Genomic DNA, 16,545 nt, shown 5'->3' with positions numbered 1-16,545 from the left:
AATTTTCTTAGGCAACCTGAAATCTATGCATGTCCCGCATGTGGTAGTTTAGACCACCCTGTTGAGAATTGTCATATTTTGCATAATTTTAGGCAATCTAGAGAAAATCCAAGGTATGAAATGCCCATAAATTGTGAGAATGGTAGTCATTGGGACCATAATCAATCCTTTGAGGGTTTGCGATCAATCTTTTAAACCCTAATGACCATGCACACATGTACCAATCACCACAATTTGAACATGAAGAATTTTGTACTCCCATGAATTTAGACTCCACCACAGAAGCTTTCAGACTTAGTGAGCAAAACTTCGATAGATCTACATCACGAATTCAGGCATATTTAGATCAGATTTTGCTTCACCTACAAAAGGAGGAAATTCATGAGGAAATGTATGTTGTCCCTAATGAAGTGTCTAGTCCCATTCATATAAATAATGTTGAATATGAACCTAATTTAGAGGAACATGAATCGACTAACGACACCACCACTTTTAATGAGGACCAATATGCATGCTACCATGATGATGATTATGATGATGTGTTTAGAAGAACATGAAAATATTGTGGAACCTATTGGTTCAATAACATATGGCTTCTCGCCCTCGACCTTCATGAATGTTGTTTTTTCTAATACTCATTGTAATTCATATGATTTTGATATTGACATGGGATTCGTACAATTATTCTGTGAAGATGAGCATGACATAGGAATAGTTGAATCTTCTGTAGACACTAATATGCATGAAAATATATTTGATGTTCTGATTCTCTACCTAGGTCACATTGTGATATTTCTCCTGATTTGCCGATGCATGAGAATGAATCTGTTGATGATGTTATGATTCTAAGTGTGAACTTGCCAATGTGAGTGATGATTGTGAGCATGATGTGACATGTGTAATGAGTTAGAAGATTTTGATTTGATTGATAATGATATGCCTATTCTTCTACCTAAGTCACAATCTGATGGCCTTCCACCCAACCTAGATTTGGTTTTGTACCAATTATAAAACCAATTTCTCTGAGAATGCCCAACCTATGTTTGGAACTGTGTGCTTCCCAAGTCCTCTTGGACTATTTTGCTTCCAAATATAATACATTTGAGGAACCACAGTTGGAAATAGCATGTTTGCCCGTCCCTAGCACAGTTCATTTTGAGCTAGACCTTGTGCATGATGAACCCCCAAAACTGCGCGATTTTGTTTTCAAAATTATATCTTCTGTAAAATCCAGGTTTGGGGTAGCTCATTTTGTTCACAGTTTCACTTGCGTTTCTTTCCTGTTATTATTGTGTGAAGCTGTTGAAATGTCTACACTTCGTCTTTGGGTTGATCCTCAACTCTTTAGATTGTTAGTGTATGGTGAATTTTTTGTATGAATCCAGTAGATAAAATTTTAAAAAACCCTTTGTTCCTTTTGTATATATTTTGCTAATCCAATATGATCTCGGTTGAAATATGTTGGATTTTTGCCTTGAATAACGGAGTTTTATTCTGCTTTCGCCGAAATCGGGTATTCTCTCTCCTTTTACTCTACTCAGCATGTCCCTTTCCATATGTTGCATTTTAATTCTTTCCATATTTTGAAACATTGAGGACAATGTTTAGTTTAGGTTTGGGGTTATAGAGTAGATACCACGATAATATGCTATAATTAAAAACGAACTCCTTCCTTCTTCTTTTTGAAAAAAGTGAAAATTCCAAAAAAATTAAAAAACTCAAATTCAAAAAAATTAAAAAATGAAAAAATCATAAAAAAATGGAGCTCATTTACCTGAAATGTTGACTCTTGTGCAAATATGTATTATTAGGAGTCTTAGTCTAGATATTTAGGCACCCTGATTCTAGCACAATTCACATATGATAAGAAATTGCACGCGCACGATCTACCAATACATGTATGGCCTCGATCTTCAAGGTGTTGGATAGGAAGTTACGATTGCCAATCACTTTAGAATACTGAACGAAACTGGACTAGCTTGTTCTTTGGTTGGTTGGGATAGAAGGTGGAGGTTACATTAAGAAAGACAACCATCGAATTTAACTGGGTGCATCAAAAAGGGCTACCTCTTGCAAAGTGTCATGTAATTTTTTGTTTCTCTTGTTATGTATCAAAAGTGTTCCTTGTTCAAAAAAAAAAAAAAAAAAAAAAAAAAAAAAAAAAAAAAAAAAAAAAAAAAAAAAAAACGATGTATATATTCAGAAAAAAAAAAAAAAAAAAAAATCAGAAAAAACCAAAAAAATCAAGTATTTATCAATTCCATCATCTCTTGTTCCAAAAATAAAAGAGATTTGTCAATGTAAATAAGAGTCATGTAAATAGTCATCTTTTGTTGTTTCTTTTGTAATAAGCAAGGAGGGTGTATGCCATTGATGTACAACGCGAGAAATTGTGAAATACCTCCAACTCATTCACAATTCTCGTAACGTCCGGACAGCTAGCTAGATTTCGACCTCAGTTCTTAGCCTGAGAAACTATCTCTTGGTGATTAGTAGTCATAACTTCAGATCTTTCTTTACACATGTGTAGATACACTTTACACTCTTATCACATGTCCTTATTTGTTATCAGTGCTAGGATTGTGCCTTCGATAGCTAGATTGACATCTCCATTTTGCTGTGAGCTTAACTGTTTTGCACATGTCACGTTTGATGGAATATGAGCTTATATTTTGTCCTTAGGTTTTGTAGGCACACCTCTGGTAAACCTTCACGAGACTTCAACTCGTCCACTAGGGACACTTAGTGGTTTAAAAGGCTTAGTGCATACGCTAAATGCATTCGAGAGACCAGCGACAGTGGTATAGGTAGGTTTCCTTAGTTTGTTTTTACTTGAGGACAAGTAAAATTCAGGTTTGGGGGTATTTGATGAGTGCTAAATAGTGCATATTTATATATTTTTGTTGGCATTTAACTCATCTTTTGTGCATTAATTCTACATTTTATCCCATATTCTGTATTTTCATTGTTTTCAAGAATAAATATTTTTCTTACTTAATTTGCATTCTTAGGTAACAAATAAAATCTGGATGAAGTGCGGAGCAAAAGAGCAGAAAAGTAGTGAAAAGCCGGAGGAATTACGCAAGGAAGCCGCGAAGAATGTTGCGCGCAAGACCAAAAAGCTAGGAATGGGCTCAAGAAGGAAGAATTGTTCTTAAAGAAGATATGGGCTTGGCATACCCAAGGCCCAAAACCCTTACCCAAATCCATTTCCTTTATCCTACCCATTTCCATGAGAGCCGTCAGATTGGATCCATTTTGTCATCCAGCGGTCACCTCATCACTGTGCATCAAATCCCGATGATTCCGCCCAACACACACAGCACCTAACCTAATCTAGCACCGTTGACTTCGTTGTGTTACACATCCAACGGTCGCTACAAACTGCTTCTCTCTTAGCCGTCCGATCTACCTACCATCTCCATATCCACCAGCAGCTCAGCTCGCCAAACATCGAACCAGATGCTCCCGCTTCACACCCTAGCACCAAACCCTATACTACCACCCAAACACTCCCTCCTTCCCAAAACATCGAACTCATCTTCTCCACCCGACCATTTCCAGAACCACCATCGCCTGCAACTCCACTGCCACCACCAGACCTCGAGCTCCACCACCACCACACAACCAGCCGACCAAGAGACCTATCGAACCCCCTAGTCTATCTCTCTCCCTCGTAGCGTCTTCTCACATAGGTGCTAAGATTAAGAGAGGCAGGCTTAGGGTTTCGCTCCAAGATAGGGTTGCAGTGCAAAGAAGACGAAGAATAGGGGATTTCGAGCAGCGTAAAGCCAGTACAAAGCATGGGTTGGGTCGAAATTATCCAATTGGTATGTCAAATTTGATTTTCCCCAAAATCAATTTAGGGTTATCAACATTAGGGTTTGTAGAATTTTAGGGATTTGTAAAACTATAAAAGGGGATGTGTAGGAGATGTAAAAACTGTTCTTGGACTAGCCAAGTTTCCACCCAATTTGGGTTAGGTTAATTCCAATGTTAATTGCACTGTTAGTTTTTAATGTGATGCTCCTGTTAACTTTCATTGCTCCTGTTAGTTGCATTTTCACTCTTAATTGCATTTGTTGTCATGTTAGTTTGCCATGTTATGTTAGTTTGCCATGTTACTCAATGTTACTCACTGTTACTCACTGTTATGCTCACTGTCAATTCTTGCACTGTTAATTTGTCATGTTAGCTCACTGTGTGTTGTCACTGTTAGTTAAATGTTCATTTGTTGTTCCAATTCACTGTCTTGTGATGATTAGTTTGATGGAATGCTAGGCTAGAAGCCTTTAAAGCACTGTTTTGATTGAGCAGTGGGGAGAAATTAGTGCTCATAGCAAGCTAATTTTCTTCCCAATCCATGTAATTGCTTAACTCTATTGCATTGTGTTATTTGAGTAGTGGGGAGAAACTAGTGCTCACTAGTGACAATGAGCAAGCTAGCTCTCTTCCCACTCTAAAAGAGTGCCTTAGTTTAGCTCCATGTTAGCTTAACCATTTCCCCTGCCTTTGTGTCATTTTTACTTTGCTCCTTTGTGTTGTGTTCACTGTTTAGTTTTCATTAGCTTTGTTTTCTTGTTTTGCATTGTTTTTGCCTTGTTATTTGCTTCCCCTCCTGTTGCTGCCAATCCACTTCTGTGACTGTTGCATTGCTGCTGCTTGCTTGGCTCTCCAAGGCCTAACCAACTGAGCCCAAGGATCAGTTCACTTCCAAGAGCCCAGAGCACAATTTGAGCCCAAAGCTCAGACCAGTTTCTAGAACCAAAGCCCATTTACACTTCAAAGATAACTGAGCCCAAGCTCAGTTCATTTTATTTTTGACAAATCCACTAAGCCCAATTCATTCAAAGGGCATTCAAACCCATTAGTACTCAAAGCCCAATTTAAGCCAAAAGGCTTCTAAGCCCAAAGCAAACTAGAAACCCAATTAGCTAAAACACTTCCGAAACACACCCAATCTCTGTGGATCGACCCGTACTTGCACGAGCTATAACTGACGACCGTGCACTTGCGGTATTACTGTAGGCCCGCGTTTCATTACGCTCAATTTTATACACATCTCCGGGCCCACCAGCTTTGAGTGTGAAAAGGAATGATCTTCCAGAAAATTCTGTGACTATGGAGAAGGCAGTATCCATGATTTTGGAACTTAACAAGTTTTTTGGAAAAATGGAATTGGATGTGAAAGGCTCTAAAAGTGATCCCTTTCATGATAATCCAAAGGTAAATTGTGGTGAACAAGACATTGTTCACCCCAACACAACTTGATTGTGTTGTAAGTGCATCCTCACCAAGGAATGCCCTGCTATGTATACGGTGAGGGAAGCACGAAAATTGGGGAGCATAGATTATGTTCGGTAAGGCTGTAGAATTCAATTGGATTCATCTAAAAAGGTATGTCTATAAACTTGAGCAAGATTTGTGCTTTTATTCGTTTAGAGAACTTATAATGATTCACGTACCTTTCTTATCGTTCTTTTCTACCTAACTTGATCTGTGTTTAAGGTTCTTAAACGTTTAGGTTTGAAAATAGTAGTTCGGGATGTTTGGACTTCATGATACACCTACCAGGTATGCATGACATCTTTTAAAATCAAAATCCAGGGGTTTAAGTTCGCGGACTTGAAAATTCGTTTGCAAACCCGTATGCATACTTGACGTCGATATTCGGTAAACTTGTTTTGGCCGTAACTTCTTCGTCCGAACTCGGAATGACCTCATTCTTTTTGAATTCTCTTCATCTTTGAATTCTCTTAAAAATGGATATGAGAACTATTATATTTGGATGAGTTAAGATTGGAATTTTTCCTGTCTCTTGTTTTGAGTTTTTTGCTCAGTTTCGTTGCTCTTGTTCCACTTCTCTTGGACTTGGCACTTGTATTATTGGAGCACTACTATTCTAAGATCATTTGTAGATTTTACAAGAATGTTGTTGGTGAATCACAAAGAAGGAACTTCAAGAATAGGCAGTAGTACGCATTACTATGGGATTCTTGAATGTTCACAATCATTTTATGTGAACTATGGTGCATGGTATTTAATGACTTTGTATGTTCTTCTTTAAAGATATTTTTATACGCCTTTGGTAGCTATTCTGGGTATAAATCCGGGCGAAAAAGATTGATTCTACTCTCTAAGGACAAATCATTTGTGCATTACGAGTTTGTCTTGATGCCTAGGAAACTTCTTATGAGAATTTATTCTTGTTTTTGAGAAGGATTAATAGAGTTTGGAATAGCAATTATTGCGATTACACATAGCTATGTCCTACGTTTTCATCTTCATGTTTTTAGATTTATTGGTTTAAATTCTAAATTTATTTCGAAGATGATCTTTGCAGTATTAATCCTTATGTTTTCGTATATTGCAATTCTTATGGGATATGTGTGTTTGCGTCCGTGAACTATGATTGTCCCATACCTTGTCAAAACTAAAGTCTTTCGTATGTCGATATGCATGTATTGATAAAAGAGTGAGTAGACTTTTGACAAATACAAAAGTTAAGCCTATATTGTCAATTCTTTGATGGAAGATAGGTTAAAATCTTTTGTTTTCAAGGGTTATGTCTATTAATATCGTTATGCAAATAGTGGTGGAAGATAGAATGAATCCTTGTGTATTCTGCAGTATTGATCATCCCTGATCCATATTTTATGTATTACTGTGAGGCTCCGTAATATATCTTATGTTGAGCATTATACAACCAAGTTGATTTTCTTAGCTTAGTTGTTGTTCCGTGAGATATGTTATGTCGATCATATTGAACTAAATTAATCATCTTGTTTTGTTATTTAGTTATTGCTCCGTAAGTTTTCTTATGTCGAGCAAAAAAAATGACAATTAAATTGATTACTTTCGTGATTAGTTTGGTTGTGTATTCCAATTAGATTAATTATGGGTTCTCTTGTAATTAATCTATTTCAGTATTTTCATGTCTCCATAAGTTCTCTTATGTTGAGCATAATCAATTGAATTGATCACTTTTTGTGTTTAATTTGGTTGTGTATTCCGATTAAATTAATCATTGGTTTACTTGTGATTAATATGATTGAGTTTTTGGATATAGAAAATCATTCTCATGGTTTTTGGTTTCCAATAAAAATCCTTCTTTTCTTTCGAAATTAAGGTCGCTCTTGTTATTCTTTCGGGAATGACATCAAATGGGGGAGAGTTCTTTTGAACTTGTGCTAAATGGTCATATCTTAAGGGGTGTGCGGCTGTGGAATTTTAGAGGGGTTATCTTGTATCTTTAAACTCCTTGATGAATGCATTTAGCATCGTCTTTATGATTGCATCTAAATTAGTTGGTATTGATTTTTCCTTTTGTCATGAAATGTCTCTCTCAGAAATTTCATTATGATCCCGTTCTTGTACCTTTGCTAATTTTATTGACAAAAAGGGGGAGAATTAATATGTAATTCACACTACAAATATATATGGTTTTCGGATCATTGTGTAAGGGGGAGTGGTTTCCATGTGAGATGGAGTATTGACTAAGGGGGAGTGATACATATCACCATAGTATTATTGTTGAAGTTATGATACAATTGGACTTTGACACTGTGTAATAGTACTTTGACACTGTATAACAATGATCGAGACCGATGCTTTCTCATTGTTATAGATACGAAACTTCAACAACGGTGATGCTAAACTTACAACCTTTGGGATCATTGGAGTACTTGGAAGTGACGAAGATTTCGAGGAATGATGAAGATTATACATGTGGAATAGGAGCTACTAAAGTTTCTTTATCTTTTTTGTATTTCATATTTATTGATAGTTTTGTCACTAAAAGTGACAAAGGGGGAGATTGTTAGAGCATTTCTCGGTCGAACTCGCATGCGTTGCTATCTCAAGCATGTATGTCAATGTTAGTGATCAAAACTATAAGTCTTGATTTCTAGTCTATTATAGCTAAATCTCGGACTAGGATAGAAAGTGTAGTTGAGCTCAAGTACCGATGTGATTTGTAGATAGTGGTAAAAGTTGTTCGATTCTCATACTTGTGAAGGATATTAATTAGACTTAAATTCTAATATTAAAATAGAAAACTCACTAAAAATTATAGCAAACTCAATCAAAGATGATATCAATACTAAAAGAAACATTGAGGCTAAGATTCCACTATTTTCCAAGTTCAAAGTGATTAAACCAATACTTACATTTATGCAATTTTCTTGTTTAATTTGATTCTAAAATATTGCAACAAGTAGATTTTCAAAAGTAATAATTATAAATACCAAGTATGAAGCATCAAAAGTCTTAAAACTAAGCATACTCCATCAAAATAGATCACAATCACTCAAAAAAAAATCATATTCAATAATAGTTCAAGGCAAATAATCATATAATTATTGCAAATAAAAAGATAAAATAGAATATACCACTTTTTGTTGGAAAAATAGCTTCCTCTATCGCCTCAGCAATGGGGTTTAACTCCTCATATTAATCATGATCTCAAAATATGTGTTTGTTGCTCAAAAGATGATTAAAAGAGTGAAAAGTAATAACACAGACTGTTTGCAACAGTGTATTGGTGTTGCAAAACAGCTGTTACAATGGAACTGTTACAGAAAAACTGTTGCTTTGTCGCTGATTTTAAGACCCTAGAATACGACTGCCCTGACAGCTTAATGTTCTTCAGCTGTTAAACAACACTGTTCTGCGACTGTTTCCGAGCGTCAATGTTCTTCGCGTTCTTCTCTTCAGCAGCAGCAGCAGCAAAACAGAGTTTGGTAAAGCTCTGATTTCTTCTTCTCTCTCTCTCTTAGGTTCCCAAACTCTCGACACCTCTTCTATATGACCCAAGACATCTATTTATATCAAAAATACCGATTAAATCTCTCCCAAATCTTCCAAAATCTCTTTCCTTCTCTTCACGGCCAAGTTGCGGCAATTTCTTGTTTTAGGATTTCTACGCGTTTCTGAGCTTTCCTTTTTATTCTAAACTCTTCCTTAGATAGATACAAATCTTTGGGAAGGTTTACAGCGTTTTAATCTCTCTAAAATTCCCTAAAACAGGTCACACACGTGACTTTCCATATTTTCTGTTGTGAGAAAAATCCGTCGATTGAGCCCAGTCTAATCGATTTAAACACCCATATCAGATTCCTAGACCCATAAGGAGTCTATCCTATGAAAATCAGAGGTTTAATCGACCTCAAACTCCTCTCAAATCACGATTGCCAAAACTGTTCTTCACTGCACTATTTTCCCGCCAAAACCTTTTTTGAATGTTGAAGATGGTTGCCCCTTATCCAGAGTAGGGGTGCGATTAGCAACTGCCTGGAAATGGGATGCCCCTTAGTAATTAGGTTACCCCTTATCCAAAGTGAGAGTCCGAATAGCAAATGTCCTCCGGGTGCTTTCCGACAACTTTTCGAGCCAATTTTTTCCAAAAATGTTTATTGCCAAAAACCTACAAATAAATAAAACACCATAATAAGTACAAAAATGAGCCCTAACAATATAGAATCGAGACAAATCGGACACAAAAATGTGTCTATCAAATACCCCCAAACCTATTATTTGCTAGTCCTCGAGCAAAAATAAAATAGAAATAAAATCCTAACTCACTGTCGCAGGCATCGTCGATTGCATTTAGCGTATGCAATAAGCCTTTAAACCCCTAGGTGTCCCTAGTGGCGGAGTGTTGTCTCCGGAGGGCTTACCAGAGGTATACCCACAAAACCTTTATACTCCAGACCCTAGCTATCTACACAGAACCTTGGAAGGCACTAAAGAATCTCCTTGGTTGGCATACTTATTGACTACAGGAGGAAGTACCCTGATGCGAAATTCCAATTGTTGTACACGAGTTTGCACTCAAGCATACTAAAATTCATATGAAGTGACAGAGCTCTACTCAGATAGTCGCACTATGGACATCAATATCCGGAGTCAAAACTAATCACATGGATAGATCAAGAAGATGGATATAGAAAAACATAGATGGTTTTGATGTTTACTAGGTGAACGGTGTTTCTCATATCTGTCTGAAGGCCTCCGCCAAAATGAACCTATCCTAATGGACTGAGATACGTCTGACTAATATCAACACACTGGCATATACAAGGGAACCAGTGATTGATAATCCTAACTCTAGGTCAACACAACTGGCATATACAAGGGTTCCAGTGGTCGACTTTATTGAATTTATTCCAGTTGGTCTGATGGTCTGGTCCTTTTTTTTTTTTTTTTTGTATCTCAATCACTCTAATTCACCCTAGCATTGGTAACAACTTGAATCGTGAGCCCCACCTAATCACTTAGAGAAACATAGTTTAAAAACAAAACAAAATAAAAACAGAAGTGAAAAGGACTCAACGAGATATGGTGAAACTATCATGTTATTTCTAACACCTGAGCTCTGTGCTTTTATGAATAGACTCTTTAGATGTTGCCATCTAGTCAGATTGGTTCCTCAACTCCTACAACCAAAATGCTTCCATCCACTTAGATTGGTTAGTGCCATCCTTAATAGGGATAAATTTCTAGGCTCTGGAGTTTATTTATTGCAACGAAAAGGTAACAAAAAGTTCTACCCCACCCCCAAACTTAAATCTAACATTGTCCTCAATGTTTCTAATCAAAGAACAGTACCAAAAATATAAGTAACATGAGGAAATAGTAAAGAGAGAAGTCGGAAAGATAGTACCTGGGTGAAGTGTAACCAAAAACCTACAAAAATATTATACAACATACAAAATCGCCTCGATGGTCAATCAAGGTAAACAGGGTCCTCCAGAGGGACCTCCTCAACATCACCTGTAGGAAAAGGCTCTAAAAAGGCTTCAATCGCTGACCGTTAACCTTCGAAGAACTACTACCATCTGGTGTCTCAATCTCAACAGCGCCATGAGGAAAAACAGTACGGACCACAAAAGGACCGGTCCACCGAGAGCGCAACTTCCCGGGGAATAGATGCAAACGAGTGTCATACAGAAGAACTTTTTGACCTGGAGAAAATGACTTTCGTAAAATATTCCTATCATGCACAAGTTTCATTTTGTTCTTATACTCCTTAGCACTATCGTATGCATCTCTACGAATCTCGTCCAACTCATTGAGCTGGAGCTTTCTTTGAGCTCCTGCCTTGTCAAGTGAAAAGTTTAAGTTCTTAATAGCCCAATAGGCTCGATGCTCTAACTCAACAGGCAGGTGACATGCCTTGCCAAACACTAAACGATAAGGTGACATTCCAATGGGTGTCTTAAACGCAGTACGGTAAGCCCATAAGGCATCAGTAAGCCTCGACGACCAGTCTTTCCTATTTGGATTAACTGTTTTCTCTAGAATACGTTTAATTTCCCTATTGGAAACCTCTACCTGACCACTAGTCTGAGGGTGATATGGGGTTGCTACTTTATGGGTAATACCGTATTGTTTCATTAAAAGAGAAACGGTCTATTACAAAAGTGTGAACCTCCATCACTAATTATAGCTCGCGGCGTACGCTCTTTCAAAAACTGGACTACGACCCTGTGGTCATTCGTTTACACGGAACCGCCTCAACCCACTTAGACACATAGTCTACAGCGACAAGTATGTAAAGATAACCAAACGAAATAGGAAATGGACCCATAAAATCAATGCCCCACATATCAAAGACCTCAATCACTAAAATAGGGTTCAAAGGCATCATATTTCTACGGGAAATGGTTCCTAACTTCTGGCAACGCTCACAAGAAACACAATGACTATGGGAATCTTTAAACAACGAAGGCCAGTAAAATCCACACTGCAAAATCTTAGCAGCAGTCTTCTTAGCACTAAAATGACCCCCACATGCATGTTCATGACAAAAGGAGATAATACTAGACTGGTCACTCTCAGATACACATCTCCTAATAATCTGGTCCGGACAATACTTAAACAGATAAGGATCGTCCCAAAAGAAATGCTTAACCTCGGCTAAAAACCTAGAACGATCTTGCTTACCCCAATGTTGAGGGGTTCGACCAGTAACAAGATAATTCACTATATTTGCATACCAAGGTGATTGGGAAACAGAGAACAATTGTTCATCAGGAAAGCTATCCCTTATAGGAAGGGAATCACTAGGGGAACTAACAACTAGCCTAGACAAGTGGTCTGCTACTACATTTTTGCACCCTTTTTGTCTCTAATGTCTGGGGAAAATTCCTGTAACAATAGGATCCATCTAATCAATCTAGGTTTGGTATCCTTCTTAGATAAAAGGTATTTCAAAGCAGCATGATCTGTATAGATTATGATCTTAGAACCTAATAGGTAGGACCTAAACTTATCCAAGGCAAACACGATGGCTAAAAGTTCCTTCTCGGTAGTTGTGTAGTTCATTTGGGCATCATTCAGAGTTTTGCTAGCATAATAAATCACATGAAGTAATTTGTTTTCTCGTTGTCCTAAAACGACGCCTATAGCATAATCTGAAGAATCACACATAATCTCAAAGGGTAGGTTCCAGTTAGGTGCCTGGACTATCGGGGCAGTAGTGAGTAAAGTTTTAAGCTTCTCAAAAGCCTCTAAACAAGCATCATCAAAGACAAACTTAACATCTTTTGCAAGCAAATTGCAAAGAGGTCTAGAAATCAAGCTAAAATCCTTAATGAATCGACGGTAAAAACCTGCATGCCCTAGGAATGACCTAATATCTTTTACGGTTTTTGGGACCTGTAAAGTCTTAATAAGGTCAACTTTGGCTTTGTCTACCTCTATACCCTTTGAAGAGACGATGTGCCCTAATACAATTCCTGATTTAACCATGAAATGGCATTTTTCCCAATTAAGCACTAAATTTTTTTCCTTACACCTAGTCAACACTAATGTCAAATGATGCAAGCACTCATCGAAAGATGAACCAAACACTGAAAAATCATCCATAAAGACCTCTAAGAACCGTTCTACCATATCAGAAAATATGCTCATCATACAACGCTGAAAAGTTGCAGGGGCATTACATAGCCCGAAAGGCATGCGTCTATACGCAAAGGTACCAAAGGGACAGGTAAAAGTGGTTTTCTCTTGGTCTTCTGGGGCAATAACGATCTGATTATAACCGGAGTAGCCATCTAAGAAGCAATAGTGACTATGTCCAGCTAATCGCTCTAGCATTTGGTCGATAAAAGGAAGGGGAAAGTGATCCTTCCTTGTGACCTTGTTCAATTTCCTATAGTCAATACACACACGCCATCCCGTGGTCACTCGGGTTGGGATTAATTCATTATTATCATTCTGGACTACAGTGATACCTGATTTCTTGGGGACAACCTGAACAGGGCTGACCCACTTACTGTCTGAAATTGGGTAAATAATACCCGCATCTAACAACTTAAGCACCTCTTTTCGAACTACCTCTTTCATGTTAGGGTTCAGTCGACGTTGCATCTCCCTAGAAGGTTTGGAGTCTTCCTCTAAATGAATCTGATGCATACACACAGTAGGACTTATACCCTTAATGTCTGCTATAGTCCACCCTAAAGCTTCCTTATTGTCTTGAAGTACATTTACTAGCCTACTTTCCTGATCACTATCCAAATTGGAAGCTACAATCACAGGTAAAGTCTCAGATGGGCCTAAAAACACATACTTTAGAGTATCGGGTAGTGGTTTAAGGTCCAACTTTGGGGGCTCTTCTAAAGAAGGAATTAGGGTAGTCTCAGAAACTGGTAACGGTTCGAACCTAGCTTTCCATCTATCAGTGTCTAACACAGGGGTAGAATCTAATAGAGCATTCACCTGTTCAATAGTGCTATCGTCGTCAAAATCTAAACCAAAATGGGATAGACAACTTTCTAATGGGTCTTCAGACAAGATGTTTGGTAATGACTCCTGAACTAAGGCTTCTATCATGTTCACCTCCTCAACACATGTGTCATCTAGCTCATGAGGTTGCTTACTGACATTAAAAATGTTCATCTCCATAGTCATATTACCAAAAGATAAACTCATCACACCATTTCGACAGTTAATGATCGCATTAGACGTAGCTAAAAATGGGCGACCTAAAATCACAGGTATCTGGTTCTCTGGGTCAGGGACAGGTTGGGTATCTAGGACCACGAAATCCACTGGATAAATAAACTTGTCGACCTCAATAAGAACATCCTCGATAACACCTCGAGGGATTTTAACAGACCTATCAGCTAACTGCAGTGTCATCTGAGTAGGTTTCATTTCACCAAGTCCTAGCTGTAAGTATACATGGAATGGCAGTAAGTTCACACTGGCTCCTAAGTCAAGTAAAGCTTTTTCTACCCGGAAGTTACCTATTGTGCAAGCAATGGTAGGAGAACCTGGGTCTTTGTACTTTGGAGTTGTGGTGTTCTGAATGATTGAACTTACGTGACTAGCTAAAAAGGCTTTCTTATGGACGCTAAGTTTTCGCTTTCGCGTACACATATCCTTAAGGAACTTGGCATAAGCAGGAATTTGCCTAATTGCATCTAATAAGGGAAGGTTTATGGTAACTTGCTTAAAAACCTCCACTATGTCATTAAAGTTCGATTCCTTCTTTGTTGGTACTAATAGCTGAGGAAATGGGGCTCTAGGCCTAAAATCAGACCTTTCAGGAACCGAATTCACATCATCAGAAACTTTATCAGTCTCTTCAGCTACTGGTCCTGAGAGGTGAGATCCTGAGGGGTGAACTACAGTATGTTCACTATCGGGCATGGTTACCTTATTGTCTACAACTCTACCACTTCTAAGGGTTCTAACAACATTCAATTGATTCGATGGTTTTGCACCTAATTCATGAACTCCTCTAGGGTTGGGTTGTGTTTGACTAGGAAACTTACCTTTTTCTCTCAAAGAATCACTTATCAGACCAACCTGGGTTTTTAACTCGGAAATAGCCTGACTATTTTCTTGTCCTATCCTGTTACTAGCTTGTAGACTCTGTTCTACGGATAACTGGAATTTTGCAGTTTGCTGAGTTAACAAGGCGAGAGATTCCTCTAAACTTAGGATTTTCTTATCTGACTGATTCTGAAACTGAGCTAGTCCTGAAGGATTCTTAGTATAGCCAAAACCTGGGGGAGCATTAGAATTACTAAACTGACCTTGACTTTGGCCCTTAGACCACGAAAGGTTCGGATGGTTTCTCCAACCAGGATTATAGGTTTCTGAATATGGGTCAATCTTTTGACGGTTATCAAATCTAGTGTTATTATAAAGAGCATTGGCCTGCTCTTCAATATTCTGGCCTTCCCAAAAAGGCTCCACTCTACCACTAGTCTGGCCCACTTCTAAGGCTTCTAACCTTTTTGCTATAGCAGCAATTTTGGCATCTGATTCATAGCCTCCTTCTACCCTATTAACGTTTCCTCTACTTAAAAGAATTGTTTTCTGGGGTGCCCTACTATTTTCCCATTGCTGGGTTTTTTCGGCGATTTCATTAAAAAATTCCATCGCCATCAACAGTTTGGTTTTCAAATCCACCAGTGCATAGAGACTCAACCATGGTCGTTGTGGAATAATCTAAACCCTCATAAAGGATCTGAACTAGCCTAACCTTTTCTAAACCATGATGAGGACACTGGGATAATAAATCATTGAACCTTTCCAAATACCTATATAAAGATTCTCCCTCTTGTTGTGAAAATGTGCATATTTGCGTCCTAATAGACGATGTTTTGTGCCTAGGGAAAAACTTATTGAAAAAGGCAGATGTAAGTTGTTCATATGTCTCAATTGACTCGGAGTCCAAACTATACAGCCACGACTTGGCCTTATCTTACAGGGAAAATGGGAACAACCTAAGTTTCAAAGCATCATCATCTAAGCCTCTAATTCTTAGAGTACTACAAATTTCCTCAAAATCCCTAACATGGTAATAAGGGTTTTCATTTTCTTTCCCTAAAAACATTGGGAGCATCTGTAAGGTCCCAGATTTCAGTTCATAGGGTGCCTCCGCTTCAGCTAACTTAATATACGAAGGACGGGTAATCCTAGTTGGATTCAACAAAGCTTTCAAAGTTGCCATTTCTGGCGCTATCGGAGCAACAAGGATTCTCTCCTCAGTCAAAGGACGTTCAAAAACAGACTCTTCAAAAGCCGGACTTTCTAGATTAAGGTAATCGAGACGCTTCGAACTACTAGGTTTCTCTTTAACAAATCTACCTAGTGCGTCTCTTTTACGTTCAGGCATACAATAGAATTTCTAAATTGGAAGGGTAAGCAAACACAGATTAAGGCCGACTCAACCAAATCAAACCTATTGTTTTCTAGCAAACAAAAAGCATGATGGCTCCACTTAGATTGTTTCTAGACCATCTTCTAATCCTTCGAGCGGGAATTCGTTACAATTTAAGCAAACCCCTCTGGAATAAATCCGAGTTAATGTAAGTTGAATAGAGGCGAGGGAAACTCGGTGGAGCTTTGATACCCAAGGCCTCACCGGTATTACAAGGCGGCGCAGTCACGCATTCAACTTACAGAAACCGTCTAGAACTTCGAAGTATGCTTAAAAGAGTAACCAATATTTTTCGAATGACTTTCCTGTTAAGCTCGTTACCCTATCGGTCTCGTTCTAGTCAAAATTTTAGGCTTAGGTTC

The 16,545-nt window shown here is 38.1% G+C and overlaps 1 pseudogene; it reads left to right on the top strand.

Annotated features, from left to right (window-relative positions):
* Nucleotides 1-15,509: 15,509 nt before the first annotated feature.
* Nucleotides 15,510-15,609, top strand: LOC113300772 (annotated as a pseudogene).
* Nucleotides 15,610-16,545: the final 936 nt, after the last annotated feature.

The sequence above is a fragment of the Papaver somniferum genome, chromosome 7, assembly GCF_003573695.1.
Source record: "Papaver somniferum cultivar HN1 chromosome 7, ASM357369v1, whole genome shotgun sequence".
NCBI lineage: Eukaryota > Viridiplantae > Streptophyta > Magnoliopsida > Ranunculales > Papaveraceae > Papaver > Papaver somniferum.
This window is presented reverse-complemented; position numbering and strand designations above follow the sequence as displayed.